The sequence below is a fragment of the Neopsephotus bourkii genome, unplaced genomic scaffold, assembly GCF_033783945.1.
Source record: "Neopsephotus bourkii isolate Nb327-2 ecotype Australia unplaced genomic scaffold, CSIRO-AGI_Nbou_v1 NB_668, whole genome shotgun sequence".
NCBI classification, from domain to species: Eukaryota; Metazoa; Chordata; class Aves; order Psittaciformes; family Psittacidae; genus Neopsephotus; species Neopsephotus bourkii.
In genome coordinates, this window is record NW_026901167.1 from 1,112,559 (window position 1) to 1,134,298 (window position 21,740).

General features: G+C 52.1%; 2 long non-coding RNA genes across 2 annotated transcripts; both read left to right on the forward strand.

Moving 5' to 3' along the window:
* The first annotated feature begins 7,374 nt into the window (after positions 1-7,374).
* LOC133212121 (uncharacterized) lies at positions 7,375-8,500 on the forward strand. The gene is made up of 2 exons (XR_009725399.1): positions 7,375-7,407; positions 7,987-8,500. It is a non-coding gene; the product is annotated as an uncharacterized LOC133212121 (long non-coding RNA).
* A 596-nt stretch (positions 8,501-9,096) lies between these two features.
* LOC133212122 (uncharacterized) lies at positions 9,097-12,599 on the forward strand. Its single transcript, XR_009725400.1, has 2 exons — positions 9,097-9,371; positions 11,467-12,599. It is a non-coding gene; the product is annotated as an uncharacterized LOC133212122 (long non-coding RNA).
* Positions 12,600-21,740: the final 9,141 nt, after the last annotated feature.

Genomic DNA, 21,740 nt, shown 5'->3' on the forward strand with positions numbered 1-21,740 from the left:
ATAGGATCTAACAAAATGAATAGCTCAGAAAGGAAAGGAAAGCTAAACCAAAATAAACAACCCAGAAAGGCACATTGTTTTAATGCTTTATATTGCATTATGTGTGAGGTACAATCTCACTGATACATCGCATGTTTAAATTACACAGGTTCACGTGGAAAATTCTGCTTCAGAATCTACATTTCACGTTTATATGTGATAAATTAGCAAACACATACCTACTGAGCATACTCTTGTAATCTGCCTTTAAACCTCACCTCTTCCAAATTCCACATTTCTTTTAAAGCAAAACAGCCAAAATCTAGTGCAGGGGGTACACGACAGAAAATACACTTTAAGTCACTGAACAGAGATCTTCTTGCTGCCTTTTTATACAAAAATCTGGGTCCATTCTAACAAAAGGATGCACTTTGCACGACCTTGAGAGCCTGTGACCATTGGGAAATCAAAAGGGTAGTGACACTAAGGAAAACTATTGTCCAGAAAAATAAGCCTCTCCAAGGGGCACCAAGAATCCACAATAAAATCCCTGTTTCCAAGAAAATTCAGGCATTTCCATCAAAAAAGACTGGTAAGATAAATAGAATGTCCTCATAAGCCACAGATTCTTAATAATACAAAATGTCTAAGTCCAGGGTAAACAAAGCCCCAGTGAAAACCAACATCTACGAACTGGGGCTTCTCAAGACCTGGGTCGTGACCCAGTGCCGTGCCACAAGGTACCGCAAAAGCATTTCTGAGCTGAAATGGCATGGACTTGGCTTTGCATAAAACACACTGCAGCTGGAGTTTCACTCGTGGGCAGAGCTCAGGAACTCCTACAACCATCCTCTTGCTGACAGATACGATTTGGGTGTTAAGAATTATTGCTGCCATGCTTTTTAGGCGTTTCAGCTTAGATGAGAGCACACAGTGGTCTGGAGGAGACCCCAGCAGGCTGGGTGCTTTGTGGCTGTCAGCCCTTCAATTTTGAGCACTTTTTTGTTTTACCCCCAAGTTTTTCAATTAATCTGTTTGGAAACTTCAAAAGAAAAAGAACAGTAAATTCCTTTTGCTCTACATTTTCATTTTGCTTTATAATTCTGTATTAACAATTTTTCAGCTCCTTTTCTTGCACTTGATTCTCTTCAGTTTCTTCTGATTTTTGCATCCCCCACTGCATGGGAGAAAACATAATTGTGGGAGATTCAATGTGGTGTTTTGTGAACAAAAAGTGTAGTGATGAGGGTGAAGTCGTTTGAAGAACACCTGGGTTTTGATTGAGCCCTACCTGTAGTATTAAACTCCCCTTTTTCGATCTCAGTCCTGTAGGAGGCAGAAGTTAACAAATCTTTTGCCATTTGACGTGGCACAAAGGCATTTTTGTGCTGGAATGCCACGTTTGTGCTAGTCAGTACTGGCAAGCACAGATTGATCAGGGGAGTTTATACATATCAGTATCTTTAGGTGACGTGTGCTTTTTAAAGGCTCATCCTGCAAATACCTACGTGGACGAGTAACTTTACTCTCCTAAGTAAACCTCCTTGTGTGTTTAGGTGTTTGCAGAACTGGCTTATGTATTTCCATGAAAATCTAAAGAAAATAAAGGGTGGTTTTTCTCTGAGAGTTAACAAAAGGGCAGATGGGAACTACATGACTGATGCATCCACTCAGTTTAGTATGAATTCTTCAGGGTTTCTGCCTCCAAGAATTTCTACCCTTTGGCTTTGATTTTAACTTTTATCCTTGGGAAAACTGGTGGGAAACGTTACGAAAGGTACAACATAACGAGTTTCCAGTGCTGAGCCACAATAAGCTGAATGTTTTCCCTCGTTTTTGCAAAGCTGACAATTCTGCCATGTAAACTGCAAATGTGCCTCAGCTGGTTGCATATGGCTCATGTTTAACCAGAAAATAATGAAATGTAATGACCTGCACGGTAACCTCTTAAACATTAACTTGGTGTCTTGAGATAGTTGATTTACATGAAAAAATACCTTTCATGCACATCAATTCCATGTTCTATTTGGGTTGATGAACTTAAGCATTGCTTTTAAAATAGACTTTATCGGTTAATTTATACAGTAGGAGTAAATATGCAAACGGGGGAAGGAGGTGTCTTCCCAGCACTGACAACTGCTAAGTTCTAGGAAAAGACAAAGACAAAAGGGATGATATTTTGCAGATCCCATGGGGCAGGGACTGGTCTCAGCCCCTCCTGCTCGAAGGCAAAGGGGAGGCAGCAGCGGGCACTGCATCTGCTGCCAGATCACTGTGGCTTCAAGCCAGTCTCCTCAGCTGGGCAGAGGGGCTTTTGCTGCTGCGCCGGATCCCAGACTGGCATCGGATTCTGGACTGCCAGCAGGCTCTGGAATACGACTGGATTCTGGACTTCATCAGGCTCTGGACTTCCATCATGTTCTGGACTGCCCTCAGTCCTGGACTGCCATCAGTCAGGTTCTGGACTGCCATCGGACCCCGGACCGCTGTCGCCACAGCAGAGATGCTGCTGCACATCCTTGCTACCAGCAGCCCACAGTTGCAGCCACTTCCCAGCACCTGGACCCCAGGCTTGGGGGGGGTCTTTTCAGCCTCTGGCCTCACCACCAGTGTCCTGAGCTCTTCTCCTGTTATTAAGGCGAGCGGGTATTTGTCGGGGTTTGGGGATATTTGTCTTTTCTTCCTTAGCGCTGTACTTCAACCTGCTTGCAGCTTGGGGGCAGAGCCACACTGGCTGCTGCTGGCAGCGAGGAAAAGCCGCTTTCTGGAAGTTTTCGCAGCTGGGACAGGTTCTGGAGGGGGAATTCCACCCCCTTTCCTCGGTTAGACATTGAGTTACCGCACTCGGATGCAGGAGGAGTTTCCCTCCTAGAAAAGAAAGTATTTTTGCTCCAACCCCTCCCCATGTCTTCATCTTTGTGTGTGAGCTCTGGTGCGCGTCCATCCTCAGCCTTACTTCCAGGCTGGACTGGATCTGTGGACTTTATTACTCAAAGCAAGCACGTTTTCCCCACTGTGCTGAGATAAATTACACGTTCTCCCTCATGCTGAGGTGTGTTTACCTCCTGTCACGTTTTTCTTCTCCAACAGAACATTCTGAGCACGGCATAACAGCATCGTTCTTTAAAGCACGCAGAAGTGTGTTAAACTACTGTTAATACATTTTATCTCCTCAGTAGGGACCTGGAGCATGCCCAACACATGCACTGGGAAAAAAAGCACTGCCTCGGGATGAGGGTGAGATTCTGTGTTAGGCTTCCAGCCATAGCTGGGTACACAGAGCAGGTTTAAGCTGGTTTTATGCCCTTCTAATCCTGAGCTGCTCTGCGGGCTGGAGCAGACATCCTGGTGTTGTCTGCCTGAGGTGTCTGTGTGTTTTAACTGCCCTGTAAACTCAGCTCTTCCCCGAGTTCCTGAAATGCTGCTGTGAGACGGAAAGCTGCTCTGAGCCGGACCTTCTAGTGCTGCCCAGCTCCTGCACAACTGTTCGGGAGGGAAAGCACCAAAGGGCAACTTTGACAAGCTGCATAATGAAATGCCTCCCCCAGATGGATGTAAAAACCACTTCACGTTGCCCTGCTCCGAGGAGCTCAGCCGAACGGCCAAGATTTTAAATTCAATGGCTGCATACACTGGTTTCTGCCTAGGACATCTGCTTCTGTGCAGCTGGTGCTCTTGAAGCCACACTGATCATCGGCGCTCTTGAAGCACAACCTGATGCTGTAGAGAAGAGGGCCTCAGGGATCCTCTGGGTGCTGGTGTGACCTGATGAAGGACGAGCATCCTGCCAGTTGCAGGTGGGGTTATGGAACCTGCCCCATAACGTTTTGTACATTTAACAGGCAACCTGGGAGCTCCTGCCTGCAAGCAGAGGAGAATCCTGGTGTTTCCTACCACATGCAACTGTAGGAATTCAGCATTGGGGACCAGCTGTTTTTTTGGCTGTGCATGATGATGCAGGCACAACTACCCATTCTTCTCCCTCCTTTTAGAGGCTGCCTGTCACAAACAATGCCCCAAGTGTCCTGCAGAGTGTATGACAAACTGGTAACAGTGGAAGCATTGATCAACAGAGGAAAGGTAAAAGTGTTCCTTTACCTGAGAAGGAACATTTGGACAAAGAGGAACGTACAGACCATGTGATGCAATGGAAACACGAGGATAAGCTCTGGGGCTCCAGATCTTCTCATCAGGTCCCTACATAGAACACTGATAATACCTGTAGGCTGCAGAGAACAATGTGGGCAATACTGTACTGCATCCTGCAGTAACAGAGCTCAACAAATGATGAATTTTCCGTGTCACCTGTGGTCAAACAGCAACTGATTGACTCATTTCTAAGATGTCACGTGCTGTAAGGGAAGTGTATTTTGGAGGGAGATGTCTCATCTAGAAATGACGTGAGCATATTCTTAAATTTACGCAGTGAAGACGTTTAATCAAGCCCTGGTTGTTCCACTGACTCAAAGGAGAAGTGTCCATGCAGAGCTCTGTGCAGGACTGGGACTGAAGGCTTCTCTTCCCTTGCACATATGGACTGGGCTGGGAAAATCAGCAGGATCCCTCATCTCCGCATTACCCAGGATGTACCTAAAACATCTGTAGGTTGCCTTTGCAATGTGTTTTGAGGGGAATACTGCTGCTCCGCAAGACAGAGCTTTCAGTTTGCAAACCTATACACCCTTGTTGAAGCTACTCACACAGCTTTAAGGGCTTAAGCACATATTTGGATATGTGGCTTATCCCAAAATGAAGGTTTACACAAAATCGAGGCAGTTCACAACATACTGTGATTGCCAGCTATGGGGAAAGAAAATCTGGTCAGCAATGTGACAAAAGGGGAAGTTGTGTTCTGCTACCACACTGAAAAGTGTCCTTCGTAATTAGTGTGCATGCATGAGTTAAAGTGCCACGTAATACATACAGATAAGAACACTTATCAAAATGCCAGTAATATTTGGCAAAACGGGAAACCTGTCTGTGGGAAGAATGTGGATGTTTAGATTGAAGCAGAGAAGTTGTAACACAACGAAAACCTGATGAGAAAGGCAAATAGCAAGGCACAGAGACTTTAAGGAAGGAATTTGGGACAGGTACAATCCGTGATTGCAGTGAAACGGCAGAGGGATGTGTTGTGTACGTGAAGATGTGTCTAACAAGACAGCCTATCTATAGAGAATCTGAAAGGGAAAATACGTGTTAATATGGGAAATGTCTCCAATACAGCAGTTCAGCATCATATAGGGCCCTATCCTGCAAACACAACATGGTCATATAGGCAGGCAAGTAGCTGCCTTTCCAATTAGACAACTTACATCCAAAGTTCAGGATTTAATCCACCCCAAAATGGAAAGAACTGGAAGGAATCAGGACTGTGAAGGGATGAGTTCATTTGTGAATGCATGATGTGAATGGATGTAAAAGCAACTTGCAAGAACAAACCCTCTAGAAACTGCATAAAGGAGCTGCAGAGGAATTTCATTCCAGTACACTAGAAAACGACATAAATCCATAAGAAATGAAAAGGATTGGGAAGCTAAAAGCCAAGGTTAGCGCATTTACACAGCTCCAAACAGAACAAACTATGAGAAAGAACTTCTGTTCTTGGCATTTTGTTGTAATAAAGATGTTTATAATAAATTGTCTTTAGAGACAAGTTTGAGGTATTAGTGTTATTAGTTATGAGGTATTATACTAGTGTTATTAGTGTATAGTTATAGATATACAGCACATCAGGGATACAGCACGTTACATTATTTATCACAGCAATTGATACTGTGATAAAACTATTAAAATTAGCCATGAAGTCCATGCCCTTAGCATACATTCGTTTCTCATTTTCCGTGTGAATTGGTCTTATTTCGGAGAGGATTTAGTGTGTTTATAGGCATGTTTTGCAGAACAAAATGAAAGGTAACAGCTTATTCGTATTGTGTATTTCTATATTCAATAGTTTCATGAGTAAATTAAATAGAAATTACAAGGTGAAAGGCGGTTTCAAATGTTTTACTAACACAGTGACAAAAAAAAGTGAAGTCTTTCGTAACAAACCCTCTATTATCAGTAATTTTTCGTAGGGAATTATGAATGCATAGCAATTATTCAGAAAACTAATCTTGACTTAAATCTTTCATTGACATTAAGGGAAAAATAACATTGTAATCTTAAGTTTTTCTTTTTATTCTGTCATAAGAAGAAATTATTTTCCTTGTACATGTTTTTCAGCTGAATGCTTTAAAACAAAGGCAGCTCAGCAGCAGATGACAGATAACCTAGGGTTAGGAGGAAACCTCGAAGCATGCAGGAGGCAAATGGAGACACATCTTTAAGGAGCCCCAAAGATCTACCCAAGCAGTGACTGTGAGCATTCACAGAAGTGATCAGCCTCTGCAGGACCAGAACAACTGCAGCTAACAATGACAGCATTTCCTCTTGAATATTCCTTTGCATTTTGTGTTTCTTTTTAAGGTGACCTGATCTCTCCAAAGCACAAAACATGGGGTGCGAAAGGCTCCAGAGCAGGCTGTAAAACAGGGCTTTGGACACTGATTTCATGCTGCTGTTCTGCACACTTAGCAGAAGACCTCCTTAAGACTCCCAACTCTTCCCAGAGTTTTGAGAAACAAGTTAGATTTTACCCATCTGACAGAAATCTCCCCATGAAGCAACCGATGCGCAACTTGGGATAGTTTGATCTGAAGGAGTAATTCTCTGTGTCACAAAGATAAACCCCTCATACTTGTTCCTGATTTTCATTCCTTTTATGCATCCGGATAGTCCAGCAGAATTCACTGCACTGGAAAAGGTCAGACAATAGGTGTGATTCCTGAGGGAAACAGGAGTGGAGGAGACAGTCCAGGGCAATCCTTGGACATGGCTGTTGGCTTATGAATGAATCAGTAACCAAGAAGAGACAGAATTATCTGCAGCACTGAAAAGTGCAATGAAGGAAACAGAAATACCTCCTTGCCATGCTCACATGCACATAATCCCAGTACAGATAAAAAATACCCAATTTCTGCATTTCTGGCACAAGAAAAGAGCTCTTTAATTTCACAACAAATTTGGAAAGTGATCCTCAGGAAAGCACACTTTTTGGGGTGTACCTCTATGTGGGGATCGCACCTCCCTTTAGCCTAACTAGCGATGCTCCTAACCTGGAACCAAACCTCCCCACAGCGAGTACCGTGCTTTACAAGCACCACCTCACAACCCATAAATCCCATGCGTCCGACCAGGCCGTCCCCACACGCAGAGGTACCGCGGGAGGACCGCCTGAGCTCTGCAGTGCCCAGGCAGAGATGGAGCAAGGCTCCGGCGCTTCTTCCTTCGAGCACTCCTTTTCTTAGCAGCTGATGTATTTGCAGACACACACCCCCACACACCCCCTCTCCAAAGTCCCAAGATCCACAAAAATAGAAGTCAAAGGTCAGCAGGAGGATGTAAAAATACCATTTAATCTTATCTGTGCCACGCTTCATGTGGACTTATTTCACCATCTTCAGCTCTCTTTGTTGAAAGACTCATTTATTTCTGCACTGACAGAGAAGAGGGGATCCGTTTGCAGCGTGGGCTGAGGAAAAGCTGCTCTACTCACTTTATTCGCCTGTAAGATTTGAGTAACTCTCGCTGTAGAACTTTGTATGTTAAATAATAACAACGCAATACAAAATGATTCTCTTCTCATACAAAGAAGACAGTTTTCTAGCACTTGTGTCATGTTTAGTGCTCATTTGCTGCAAGTTCTAACAAGTTTTGTTTCACAGTTAGCCATGAAGTTATCTTTTACTTTGGGATGTTTTCTATCCTATTGTGCATGTATGAGTTACCAAGACGCTTTTGTATTTCTCATTCCTGTGTCAATTCCCTATCCCGTTTCTGCAGGGGGATTGATAACGAACTTACACACCCATGCTAAGTTATTCATTTAAACATTGACCATTTTGCTCTCTTTTAGCATTCGCACTAAATTGCTGGATTCACGTTGAGCGTTTTGCTCTCTTTCAGGCACCTCAGAACGGCACCAGGAGAAAACCCCAATTCCGAATGTCACTGCATCCTCCATTACACAGGGTTTCTCTGCGCAGCTCCCAACCAGGAGTCCGCAAACCCCGTATCTACGCCAGGCGTTACAACATGAAGTTTGCGGAGCACAACCCGGCCGCGCATTCCCACTGATAATGAAGAAACAAATTGGAGCTTCTGGAACAAACCCTAAGCCAGGCTCGGACATGGGTCTGCCCGCGGAGAGCCCTCCCGTCCTGCTCCGGGAGCGCTTTGTTTTAGGCCTCACACACACACAAGGCGCGGGGAGGAAAGTCGGGGAGCTCGGCACAACTCGCCCTTCAAACCTGACAGAACTTGGCTGGGGAGTGTGAAAGAAGAAATTAAACAGTAGTAAATACAGGCGGGACAAAAGCCCTTTTCTCGTTGTGTAACGAACGCAATGCTGATAGATTACTGCCCGGTTTCCATGGGGACCTTTTTGTTCTAACTCCAGATACCGATGATTAGGGTTAAACGAGGCACCTCACAGTGGTGGGGTTTGTTTTTTTTCACGAACTGAACAGAATGGACTGGAGGAAAGTGCGGCAAAACTTCGTTATCGATCGCTTTGGTGATCGCTGGTATTAGTTTTAACGATGATGCCTGCTAATCCCTGCGGAAGGCGCCTGCTCCCAGGGCACAATTAGCACATTTTTGGCATTCCTGCAAGTGCCGCCCGGAGTGTCGGGGCCGGGGGTCCCCAGTGCCGCCCGTTCCGTACTGCAACCCCTTGCGGGGGGGGGGGGGGGGTGTATTAAGACCCGTCGGGGTGAGCACAAGGGGTATCGATACCCCTCGGGGTGCTCAGGCGTTGGAAGGCCACGGAGTGCGGGCTCCGCTGGCACCGCGGCCAAGGCCTGCCGCCGCACAGGCCAAGCCAGGAGCGCTCACACACCATTTTGGGGCTTTTCACCCCAAAACCAACACGAGCCGCTCCTAAGCGCCGAGCTCGGGGGTCCCGAGCTGCGTCCCCACTGGAGGAGCCCCATGAGCGCTCCCCCGCTCCCCGAACCCCGCCGTCCTGCAGGCGGCTCCGTCCCGTCCCGTCCCCCCCCCCCCCCAGCTCCGAGGTCTTCGGCCATCGCCATCCTCCCCGGGCGGGAGGAAGCCGGAGGCCGGCCGGCGGTGGCTGCCATTGGCCGGGGAGCGGCGGCGGCAGCTGCAGGACACAATTAATTATGCTAATGGCGTGGGGAGCGGATGTACTTTCTTCCCCCCTTTATTCCCCGCTCTGTTTTTGGCTGGTCGGTGCGGGAAGGAGCCGCCCTGGCCGCGATCACATGATATTGTCTTCGCGCCACTTTCGTAAAACCCTTTTTATTCCAGGGCTGCGCTCGGGCTCAAAGGTAACGCGATTATGGTCCCGGTCCTTCCCTTCGCGCTTCTTTCCCGTTCCCCCTTCCCGAACGCCGCCGCGGTGCTCAAAGCCCCCGCACGCCTTTAGGGTTTTCTCCCTTTCCTTTATTGCACCCCTTTTCGGGTTGTTTTTACCGCTTTTTCCCCTCCTTTCCCCGCCGGCAGCGCGGCTTAGCCCTGCACGGCGGGTGGGGGGGGAATGCACACCCGGGGCTCGCAGCCCCGGCTCCCCCGTGCCCCACCGCGGGCTGCGGGCACCAGCACCCACCTGTAGGAGTGTGCGGGGTTCGCCCTGCGTTCCGCGTGGGCCCGCGGCTCCCGGCCTCCCCCCCCCCCCCACTACCACCCCTGCACCCTCGTGTGTGTGTGTGTATGTGTGTGTGTGCGTCCCCTTCGTGGGTCCCGCGGCACCAACAATGGACGGGGCAGCGGTAGGAGGCCAAAACGTGGGGCTTAGGGGCGGCCGATGTGGTGCGGGGGGGACCCCGCGTGTTGTGTGTGCGTGTGCGTGCCCCGTGTGTGTGTGTGTCCCAGTTACACGCCTCCCGCACCGTGCGTGTTGGGGGGGGGGGGGTCGGGTCGCGTGGCCGGTGCGGGGGGGCCCGCGCGCGGCGAGCACATGGCGGCGGGCGGTGCGGTGCGGGGGGGGGGTGTGGTGCGGTGCGGGGCGCATGCGCGGCGCGCGGGGCGCGCTGGGGGTTGTAGTGTGGGGCCGGCCGGGAGGCGGCGGGCGGGTGCGCGCGCGCGCGCTCTCTCCTGCTCTTCCACTCCCCCCCCATTCCCCTCCCCGCGCTCCGTTTCGCGGGCGGGCGCGCGGGAGCCGCGCCACGCGCTCGGCGGAGCCGCCGTCGGGGCACCGCGCTCGGCAGCGTTCGGACGCGTCCCGACGCGTTCCCGCCCGTCCGGCCGCAGGCAAGAGCAGGCGGAGGTGGGGGGGGAGCGGCGGCGGGAGGAAGGGGAAGGAGGAGGGGGGGGAGGCGGTTGGAAGCAGCCGGGCTGCCCCGTCGGGCCGGGACAAAGGGGCCGCCCGCGGCCGTGCGGAGCCGCCCTCGGCGCTGCTGAGCGCCGGGCTCGGGGCACCCACGGCGGGCGCTGCTGTTGGCGGGGGGAGGCCGTGCCGGTGCCGGGGCGGGGAGGCGGTGGGGGGGTGATGGGAAGCGGGCGGTCGCGCGGCTTGGCGCGTTTTTGGGTCTTTGAATGGGGAACTGCATTTCCCACCGTGCTTTGTTCCTGCGCTTTAATCGCCGCCGCGCGGCCCCCCGGACGGGGCGGGCAGCACGTGGTGGGGCGCCCCACACCCCCTGCCCGCCTCCGGGGTGCGGCGTGGCCGGACCCCTGCCCTGGGGATGCTCCGGGTGCACCCCCCACCTCCCTCCCCGCTCTGTGTGTGTGTACTGGGGGGGTGCCGCTGGTACCGCTGTGCACGTGGCGAGCGCGGCCGAGCGCTCCCGGTGCCCGCCCCCCCGAGCGGATGGGTCGGTGCGGGGCAGCGCCGGGACCGGCTCCGCTGTTGGAGGCGGTGTTGCGGGGGGGGAGCTCGGTCCCACCTCGGGAGGTTCGTCCCGTTGGGCGCTGCCGGCGTGGCGCGGAGGGAAGTTTAAACGCGTGTGCATGAACGTGCGCGGTTCCCTTTCCCGCTGTTGCTTTTGTGCCGCGCCGCAGCTGCCGGCATCATCTGGAGGGCAGACACCGCGTTATGGGGTGCGGGATCGTGTGTCAGAACCGTGCTGGTTGGGTGATGCAAGGTACGGGGTGAAGCTCCGGCAGAAGGGTCAAGTCAAAGGTCTCACGTGCTGTAGGGAGGCACTGGGCGCAGGGCAGCAGCAGGACGGGGTGTTTTGGTGCCTGTCGCAGTGCTTTGTCACTGCCGTTGGGAGCTGGAGAAGCCATTTCCACCTTGGTTCCAGTTTGCAAAGGCTTCCTTGCCTGCTGTGCTCGCAGCTGAGCGGCCTCCTCCAAGCTCTGAACCCATTTCTCCCCTTGTACTTCAATAAGAACATCTCTGCTACATCGAGCAGCAAATCCGTATCTGCGTGCTGTACCATTACCATTAGTCCAACATTAACATTGGTCTTCTCTTGGCAGGTACCACTGGCTCCCGAGCTTCAGTCAAGGCGCTTGTGTGATGCTGTGGCTGTGCTGAAACAAGAAGAGCTTTTAAAGAAGAGTGTGTCTCTGGTGATGATGGGCCTTGAGTTGTGCAAAAGTGCTTACAGTGCAGGTAGAGTTCAGGATCTACTGCAGTATAAGCACTTCTGGCATTACTGTGGCGATGCGGTGATGGTAGCGGGGCATGGACGTAACCAGGATTGTTGTTTGGCCACCTTAGGGCTGCATTGTGAACGGTTCTTGTGTTAAGGTGCATCTAGTGCAGTTAGTGAAGTAGCGTAGAATCTACTGCCCTAAATGCTCCTTCTGGCACAAGCTGCTGCCTGCACATCCAGAACACCCCCAGTGCATCCATCTGGCTCTAGCCCAGCAAGTTCTAGTTCAAGTGGTGCTGTTATTGAAGGCACTGCTCGGGAAGTAGTTTTGTCCTAGCAGTATCAAAGTGCTCATAGTGCAGGTAGCTTGGAATTGGACCTACTGTAATGTGGGCACTTACAGTACTGCTAGATAAAGCGCATCCTTAGCTAGGGGCAGGCTCTGGAGAAGATGGTGCTGATTACAGTCAGTTTTGCAGGTTTGCATCCCAGCTTGCTAAGATCGCTGTGCAAATCCATGCAAAACTGACTGTGGTGGTGGTGAATCTGTGGTGGATGATGGGGTTTGAAGCTTCCCTTCCTCCCCTCTCTTTTTGTGTTCCATGGAAGATGTGAAGGTGCCTTGCGCTGGTTTCTCCATGGGTGGGGATTTGTTGCATTACTTGTAGCTATATGTAGAGTATTGCACTTGTCCCGGCCTGTGGAGGAAAGGAGGACTTGTCTTCAGGCTGCGCTGCCCCGACCCGGCCAGCGCTTTGCTGAGCTCTGTTTTGCTGTTGTCGGGTGGATCACGATGCAATTTTGATTAGTTTGGTAGGAGAAAAATTGCACGGTATCCATCTGTAAACCGCAGGACCTTCATCGCTGACAGCGTTGCTCTTGTCAGTCCTCACTTCCCACAGCGGAGGCTGTAGGCATTGGGATGGCTCGCTGGTGACTCCGCAGCTTGAAGGGATGGGAACAAAGAAACTTCTCCAGATGCTGAGGTTTGTCTACCATGGAAAGGGAATAAAACCCCCCACAAAGCCAACACCAAGCAGTGGTCCAGGGAAGGACACTGTGGGAGCTTGTTTCTGTAATAACACATGAATGACTGTGGTGGACTTGCCAATAAAGAGATTTTTGACGTTAAACTTGTGTTTAATGATGTATCTCACTGAAGCGTGGTTGCAGGAGACAAAGGTAATCCAGGAGACCCTTTGGGTTGCAGCCTTGTCCTGCTCCAGCATCCTCCTCAAGGTGGATCTACTACAAACCTCTTCTTGCTGCTGATGCTTCAAGGAGGCTCTTTGCTGTGAGGGGGGGTGTTTCTCCTCCAGGAGAAGGATACCCTCAAGTGATGGTGCTCAACACTCACCCTAAGCAATAGTAACGCTCCTTTTCGGTTTACTCTTTGCTTGCCTTAGCCTGGAAGTTGGGATGGGAGCTGCAACATGTCCGGACCGCAGGGAGACCTTGGTGTGTCCCAGCTTTGGAGCTGGCAGGATGGATGTGGGAGCTGGGGTGTTGTGTTCTGTGCTCGGGGGGTCTGGATGCTGCCTGGCAAAGGGGGGAGCTGGACCTGAGCTGTGTGTTATGGGGCTGCAAGCGACGATGTGCCTGTGAGAGCTCAGTGTTGCTGAGTGTGTCAGGTTGCTCTGTGGTTTGGTTTTTGGGGTGGTTATGTTCTAAGGGGTGCCCTAGGAAGAGGATTGTTGGGATGCTCAGACTTCAGATGGGTTATTTTCCCAGTTGCCTTCTTAATGTGCATGTAAGCATCCAGTTTGAAGAGGGCAGAACTCTAGAACCACCACTCATGGTCGCTGCAGTTGCCTCAGTGCAAACAGCTCTGGTTAAATGGGCAGCACCAGGGGGTTTCTGACAGCACTTTGGAGATCTGATAGGGTGATTTTGCTGGTCTGGGTTATGGTGGCCAATGCAGCCGGCCTGAGGCCACAATGGATCCATGATGCTGTTCCTGTCTGCCCGCACCTGGTCCAGGAGTGGTTGTGCACAGCAGGGAATACACCAAGCAGGGGAGTCCTTGCTTAGTTCAAGTGGAGCTGCAGAGCCCCTGCAAGGGCTCTGGTCATGTTCTGCCCCAGAACCTAATCCGAGGCTGAGTTGTAATCCTGTGCTGTGGAGCGCTGTAATCTGGGCTTCAAATCCCCGCACAGACAGAAGGCAAAGATGTTCCCCGAGTGCAAAGCCCTTCTGGCTGCATCTCTTGTTGACAGCAAGGAGAAATGGGTTGGAATTTGTGCTAGTAGGAGATCCTTTAGGAGAGGATCTGGTTCGAGAACATCTTAAGAACCTGAACATGCAAAAGTCCATGGGACCTGATGGAATCCAGACCTCACTTGGAGTATTGTGTGCAGTTCTGGGGTCCTCAGCATAAAAAGGACATGGAACTGTTGGAACAAGTCCAGAGGAGGCCACAAGGATGCTCAGGGGCTGGAGCAGCTCCTGTATGGAGACAGGGTGAGAAAGTTGGGACTGTTCAGCCTGGAGAAGAGAAGGCTGCGTGGAGACCTCAGAGCAGCTTCCAGTATCTGAAGGGGGCCTATAGGGATGCTGGGGATGGACTCTTCATTAGGGACTGTAGTGACAGGACAAGGTGTAATGGGTTAAAACTGAAACAGGGGAAGTTTAGATTGGATATAAGGAGAAGTTCTTTACTGTGAGGGTGCTGAGGCACTGGAATGGGTTGCCAGGGAGGTTGTGAATGCTCCATCCCTGGCAGTGTTCAAGGCCAGGTTGGACAGAGCCTTGGGTGTTATGGTTTAGTGTGAGGTGTCCCTGCCCATGGCAGGAGGTTGGAACTGGATGATCTTAAGGTCCTTTCCAACCAAAACTATTCTATGATTCTAAAGGTGATTTACGGTGGAGCATTGTACCCCAACTGTGTGGGAAGCATCAGGATGCGTTCACAGCAGGAACCAAACCCAAGGTTGCTATTGTGTGAATGTGCTCCTGTGAGATGCTCCAAGCCTGGCTTTGTGTGGCTGATGCTCTTGTGCAGTCTTACTGGGTGAACCAGGCTTGTGCTGGAGGGGATTCGGTGCCACAGGCAGTGTTTGGTGCAAGGTGCTGGTGTTATCACAGGGTGTCTGAGCACCGCGGTAGGGCCAGAGGTGTCTGTTAACAGTGCCGGTGTCCGCTGTTGGGGCGAGCGGCTGCACCGTCTGTTCCGAGCTGCAGGTTGGGTGGAATTCACTGACTTTGCTCCAAGCACTGAACTGTGGATCCGGGATGGGTGTTCCTGCATGGTAAACCCGCACGGGGAGGAAAGGGGTGGGAAATGCTTGGAGGAATACCCAGTTCCGGACCCCAGTTCCTCAAAGTCCCTTCTTGTTTCTGGCACCCCGTTTGGGGGCTGCATTAACCCCTTGCTGCAGCACAGGAGGAAAGGGTGAGATCTCCCCGGTCACACGTGGGTGCTGCTGTGGCTGTGCCAGTGCAGGCGCTGCTGGGCTGCTGCTTAAACCGGGAGGGTCGGGGTTTGTCACACATGAGACGTGTCGCAGCCGTTGGCTGTGGGTGCCAAGGGGCTGAGGCCGCTCCCGGAGCGGGCACAGGGGCTATTTCTGGGAGCGGGATGTCAGCAAGGACTCGGCACCAGGCATTTTTCACTGGGGGTTTATAAATAGGGACAAGCGCACGCGGATGGGAGCGAGGGCTCCTCGGGGAAAGAGGCAGCTCCGGATCTGGAAACTCCAAAGGGCTTTCTATGGATTGGGAATATTTGGGATCACTGCCGGCCACACAACTCTGTGTTATTTAATACACGTGCGGGTATTCCCAGTGTAATCAGTGTTCATCTCTCGGAGCATCCAGTGGGGACTTTCCTCTTAAAGGGAACTTGTTCCAATCGCTCTTCTGAGCTATCACTGCTTTTTAAAGCATCCTCTGGTCCTGGTGATCCTCACGCTGTGTTCTGTAGCATGCTCGTGTCTCCCTCAGTGCCCTAAACCCAGGTGAGCGTTTCTAATCTCTCCCAGCACCCAGCCCCTGTGCTCACTGCTGCTCTTCATCTCCTGTTGCTCCCAAGTTACTTTGTCCAAAGCAGTTAAAGCGCATCCATAAAACCTGGGTTTAGTTTCCATCTGTTATGGGGTTTAAATCACAGGTGACAGAAAGGTGTGAGTGTTTCAGATTTGCTTCTATTGGTCACCCCTAAGAAGGGTTGTCTGCCCCCAAACCAGCTCTCAACCCGGATCTGCTGCCTGAGGGAGTGATTCCATCCATCCTTGTGCGCACCTGTCCTTGGTCTCCTCCCCTACCAAATCCCCTGCAGTGACATCCCAGGATAACGCGCTGCGTTCCCTTTGGCTTTCTACATTTCCTCCTGATTGAAGCTGCTGGACGCCCGCAGGCACGATGGGGGTCACCAGGTATTTGGCTGATCACTTTTGCCACTGGAAGTGTTGCTTGTCAAGGCGATATTTCATTTGCCAAAGGGTTTCATAAGGGGTAGGGAACTGCAGCACTGAACCGAAGGGGAAATCATCAATGCTGGTTTTACATACATATATATACACACATGTACATATGTAAGTATATATATAACATCATAGAGAAACTAGAATGGGTTGGAAGGGACCTTAAAGCTCCAACCCCTACCAAGGGACCCGTTCCACTGGAGCAGCTTGCTCCAAGCCCCTGTGTCCAACCTGGCCTTGAGCACTGCCTCCCAGGGAAGAGCTGCCTAATGCCTCATCTGTTCGTTAACTGCATTAACTCTGGTTGCTGCATTGCCCCAGCTCTGCCGATGGGCCATCCCCAAGGCAGCAGAGCTCTAAACAGCCCTGCTCAGGAGGATTCCTGTGTACCAAAATCTCTCTTACTCGGTTACGCCTCCCTCTCCAACTCAGACATGGGCCTGGCTTGTTTTAGGAGGTGATGACAAGCAGATAAAATGGAATTAGAGCCTCCGCTGGCGTGTGGGCAGGGCTGCAGTGCTGCCTTTAATAGTTCCTCACTCGGGCAGTTTATGCTGTGGTGCTGATGCTCCGGGTGCTGGAAGGCTCTTGGTGGGAGATGGGATGAGCAGGGCTCGGAGCTCCTGGGATGTGGACTTGGAGCTGTGTAAGCATCCTGCTCCGTGGACCTGAGCCTGCTCATGGGGCTGCTCTGCCCGCGCGGCTCACAGGAAGGGTTCCCTGGGGGACCCATTGCTGTGAGGAGCTGGGTATCAGGGTGCAAATGCTGCTGCTGTTTCAGGCTGTCGAACACGAGTGCCACCAAGGCTAATGGGATCTATTGCATTTCCCCCCTCATTTTCCAATGGGCTGTCACAAACCAGGGGCCCAGCGGAGGCTTTGGAGCTGCGTGAAGAGGATGGGGAGGAGTTGTCGGGGCTTGGCTGTGCCCACTGCCATCGAGGAGCATTGCAAATGGGAGAGTTCAGTGAAGGGGCTTGGGAAAAGCGGGAAGAGTGATGGGAAGACATCTGGAACACACCTGTCTTTGTGGGAGCTGATCCTGGGTTTCAGTCGGAACCAGATCCACTTTGATGTGTCCCATCGGAAGCACCGCGGATGCACAGGTACGTAATCCTGCTGGGGTTTGGGTTCCTGCAAGCCCCAAGCAGGATGTGCTGGGCTGTGTCCTGTTGGCATGTCAAGCATCATGTCTGAGCTGCAGCCCCGTTCGGGCGCTTGTGTCAGGGCTGGCTATGAACCGTCCCGCTCCTGGCCTTGCAGCATCACCCATTGAGTTACTGTCCTGGCTGTCACAGGGCACGCAGTGCGCTCTGCTCCTCCATGCAGCCTGGTCTCACATCAGGGCTGGTTGCTCAGTGCTGATTTGGAAGGTGCCCATAAATCACTGCTTAAAAGAAGAGTTGGTGGAGTGGGGAAGATTCTTTTATAGGATCTGTTGTTTGCCCTGGTTTTACTTATTCTGGATCATGTTGATTCTGGGTAATGCTTTCATCCCCTTTAATAAGCTGAGGCTGCCTGGAAGCCCCTGTATGTGACATGGGTGCTGTTGCCTTTGCAACCAAGCCTGTACCCCCTTGCAAAGGGTTATCAGAGTTGTTCAAGAAAACTACTCAATGTTCTGCCCATAAACTGAACTCAAATGGGGCTTTTTGTAGACTGGTTTGGGTTGGAAGGGGCCTTACAGCTCATCCAGTTCCAGCCCCCTGCCACAGCCAGGGACACGGCAGGTTTTCCCCATTTCAGATGCTGGAGCCTTTGCTCCGGTGCTGCGCTGGGTTCTGTTGGGGCACTTCCTTGTGGATTACGGGAGAAGGGGGAGCTGGTGGATGGGGAGGGAAACAGGCAGGGAATGGAGCGGGGAAGCGCTGTGTGCAGCGGGATCGGGCCGGAGCGGTGGGCTGTGCTCCCCGACGGGCTCAGCACCTCTGGTCCATCCTCGTGCTTCCCATCGCCACACGAGGGCAGGCGGCCGCTGAGCAAAGCGCATTGAGGCAGCGGCTGGCAGCGGGTGCGCGCTCCGCTCCCGTCCCGTCCCGTCCCGTCCCGTCCCGTCCCGTCCCGTCCCGTCCCGTCCCGTCCGCGCTGCCGAGCGGGCAGGGTTCGGCCCCCGCAGCGCAGCGGGTGGGGATGAACGCGCCTGTGATGGGTGCGCGAAGGCCGCCCCAGCGCTGTCGCGGCTGCAGCAGGAACAGGGCCGGGCTGCGCATCCCCTTAGCGGGGCGGATGGGTCCGAGAGGCCCCAGCCCGTGCCGCAGCTCCCCCGGCAGCAGCAGGGGTTGCTCAGGTCGCTCCAGCCCAGACTGGCTGCAGTGAGCCAAAGCTCCACGGGCTTGGCTCGGAGAGGGTGTTCTGAGCAGTGTGTGATGGATTGGCCTCAGTTCAGGCCAAACCCCACGGAGCTCAAGGACGTTGGTGCCATAGATCTTTTGATCTGAAGGGAAGTTGATGTATTTAACCGTTAAGGGGTGATGCTAAAAAATGGCCACTAAAGCCAAGCATCCAAGAGGCTGCGTGTTAGCAACAGCAGCCTGTTGGAAAGCGAGGAATACAGCGATTGCCCTGGTTATGCATTTACAAACAGCTGAAACCCGGCAGGTCAGGCAGTCTGTCTCCTTGGACATTTTAAGCCGTTCTGGAGGAGCCCTGCGTGTTCACGCTTGGGTCTGGGGAAGAGCTGGCTCTTGAAGTTTAATCATGGGGATTTTAAAGGTGCAATGAATTGCAGCAGAGCCTGGGGCCAGCGTGAGGAGGAGCCAGGGAGGGACCCAGAGAGGTCACCAAGTTCCTAACCTGGCAAAAAGAAACCATAGAACCACAGCCTGGTTTGGGTTGGAAGGGACCTCAAAGCTCCTCCAGCTCCAACCCCTGCCACGGGCAGGGACCCCTTCACTGGAGCAGCTTGCTCCAAGCCCCTGTGTCCAACCTGGCCTTGAGCACTGCCAGGGATGGGGCAGCCACAGCTTCTCTGGGCACCCTGTGCCAGCGCCTCAGCACCCTCACAGGGAAGAGCTTCTGCCTAAGAGCTCAGCTCAGTCTCCCCTCGGGCAGGTTCAAGCCATTCCCCTTGCCCTGTCCCTACATCCCTTGTCCCAAGCCCCTCTCCAGGTTTCCTGCAGCCCCTTTAGGCACTGGAGCTGCTCTAAGGTCTCCCCTTCAGGAGCCTTCTCTTCTCCAGGCTGCCCCAGCCCAGCTCTCTCAGCCTGGCTCCAGAGCAGAGCTGCTCCAGCCCTTGCAGCATCTCCATGGCCTCCGCTGGACCCTTAGAAGCCATCAGACCACAATCACAACAGGGACATCCAGCCTGCTTCCTAACCAGAACAAGCAAAAGGTGAACTCCTTGGGCAAGCCTTTGTAAAGGACCTCAGACCTGTAATTAAACACTGAGCTAACCTTGGCTTGTTCTCCTGTAGCACAGCAAAGCTCTTGCAAGTCATAAGGGATGGTCTGAGGTCTCCACGGTAGTTACAGACTCTTCCTCTGTGAAAGGCTGTGATGCATTTATAGACCATAGCAATCCAGTTGATATAGATATGGCAATCCCTGAGCTGACAGGCTGCAGCTATGGGCTATCCATCCTTGAAACACAGGTGCCCGAGCAAGGACTGAGCCTGTTGTGCTCAGCCCAGGCAGTTGCTGTCCTTAACTCAGACTATGAAGCTTGGTATGATTTCATCCCGGTGCATCCCGGTGTGATGCTGTGCTACCACAGGCTCACAAGCTGCAAAGTGCTGTTAATTTAATCATTATTCTGTGTTTCCAGAGCAGATGCTGACATTTCACTCCTGTCCTGGAATGAAAGGTCAAAACTGGCACTGCAATGCCCAGGACTTCCACCTGCAGCTGCATTTGTAGCTGCCTGCCTGCATAGGCAGCAGTTCTGAGCAGGTTTGTAAGCGGGTGCTGCTGAGCTCGTGGGTGTGCTTGGGGGGCTCCTGGGTCAGTGAAATCCCTTTGCAGACCCTATCACGTGCATCAGAGGGGCAGGTTTTCTCTGCCAGCAGGAACTGCACACATCATGGGGCCGACTTTTGGGTTTCTGCTGTTGTTGCAACCTAGCAAACAGCAGCATCCCAGGAAGAGCTGACGAGGGATGCGAGCAACACAACCAGGACAGATACCTGACTCATCTGCATCAAAGACCCAGTGCAAACACCGGCACAGCTTTCATTTTGCACTAGGTCTCACTGCTCACACTCAGTGCATCTCTCTGTCTCTGAACTCACTCTCTATGCTTGCAGCAGCTAGTGAAGCGCTTTGCTTTCAGCTAAGGATCAGTAACCATCTCCGTGCATCAGTGAGGGCTCAGCGCTTGCCCTCCCGCACCAAGTGCCACAACCCATCTCATCAGATGTGGGTCTTTGCTCAGCTGAGGAGTGTTTTCTCCGAGCCTCTTGTCCTGTTGCCTGCCTGAGGAGTAAATGGTAGTGAGTGATGCTGGGGAGCGACAGCAGGGAGGTGGGATGGAGGGGGTTTCTTCTCCCCATGAGCTGGGTGGGTTTAACACCAGCGATGACAAAGCTGCCCTGCTTCAGGACTTAAGGGCAGTTAAACCAAAGCCATCCCCACCCGCCCTAAATACCGATCACTGCCTGCAATTCTTATGTGTGAGAGCAGCTTTTAGCAGAGCCAAACCTCTTTATCCCCAAGCCTTTCCTCCTTACTGTTGCCCAGGTCACATAAGGGAACAAAGCCCTGGATGGCTGTCCCTAAGACCCAAATGCTGCTCGCTCCACTCTGCCAGAACCAGTGGGATGCTTACTACTGGCCTCAGAGGGGCTGCAGTGAGAGGGAGAGGGGCACAGGGAGGAAAAGTCGCTTGGCTTTAAGCATGTGTTGTTTAAATTATTCAGTTCCTCCTAAAACAGCCCATTGAATAATACATGGCGGTCACTTCTGCTTCTAAATGCTTGCACTTAGACTGAGGTTAAGATGAGGTCCTGAAATGCACTTGCGCTCAGGTTCCCCTGCAGATAGATGCTCACCGAGCACTGCCTCGGTCCCAGCAGCTCTTCTCCTCCACTTTTTAATGCTCTGGGCCCTGTGTTTGGGCAGTGCCAGCTCCAAGCCTGGTCCCCAACACCTCCTGTACCATGACAGCCTCAAAGCACTAACAGTCACAAGCTGGGGCTTGTTTCTACTGCTGGCCAAGCCCTCTAGAGTCATTTGTCAACAGCTTTTATACCTTCTTCATTAAAGTGGAGTTCTGACCTAATTGCAGTAATCCCTGAGTCTATGGAAGTGCCCTACACCAGTCACAAGAGGAGTAATGGAGCACAGCAGCTCATTCTCCCTTTCATCCTCACCCTGTCCCCAAAGCAAGCACACAGAGAGATGCCTGCTGCTGAGGAGCATTTCTGCTTGAGACACCATAGCTCAGCTTTTCCACGTTCTCCATGTTTTCCAGTCTTAACGGGTGGGGGGCAGTCAGGAGAAACGAGCCTGCTTCACACTTACCTGCTTAATGTTTAATAGTAATCATAGAAAACAACCCCCCAAGCCCCCCAAGAGCTGTTTGCAAGGCCTGCCATTGATGCCCTGTGGGCAGGAATGATTGAGCATCCAAAACCAGATATATGTAAGGGGGCTCATGATTCTGCTTGGAAAGGAGACAAATGTGGATGTGCAGTGAGGTTCCTTTCAAAAGGAAGCTTCCCTTCTGTCGATACGCTGTCCTGCTCCATGGAAGGTGAAACCCGGCTGAGCATCCAGCAGGATAAAGAGTTGTGGGTTG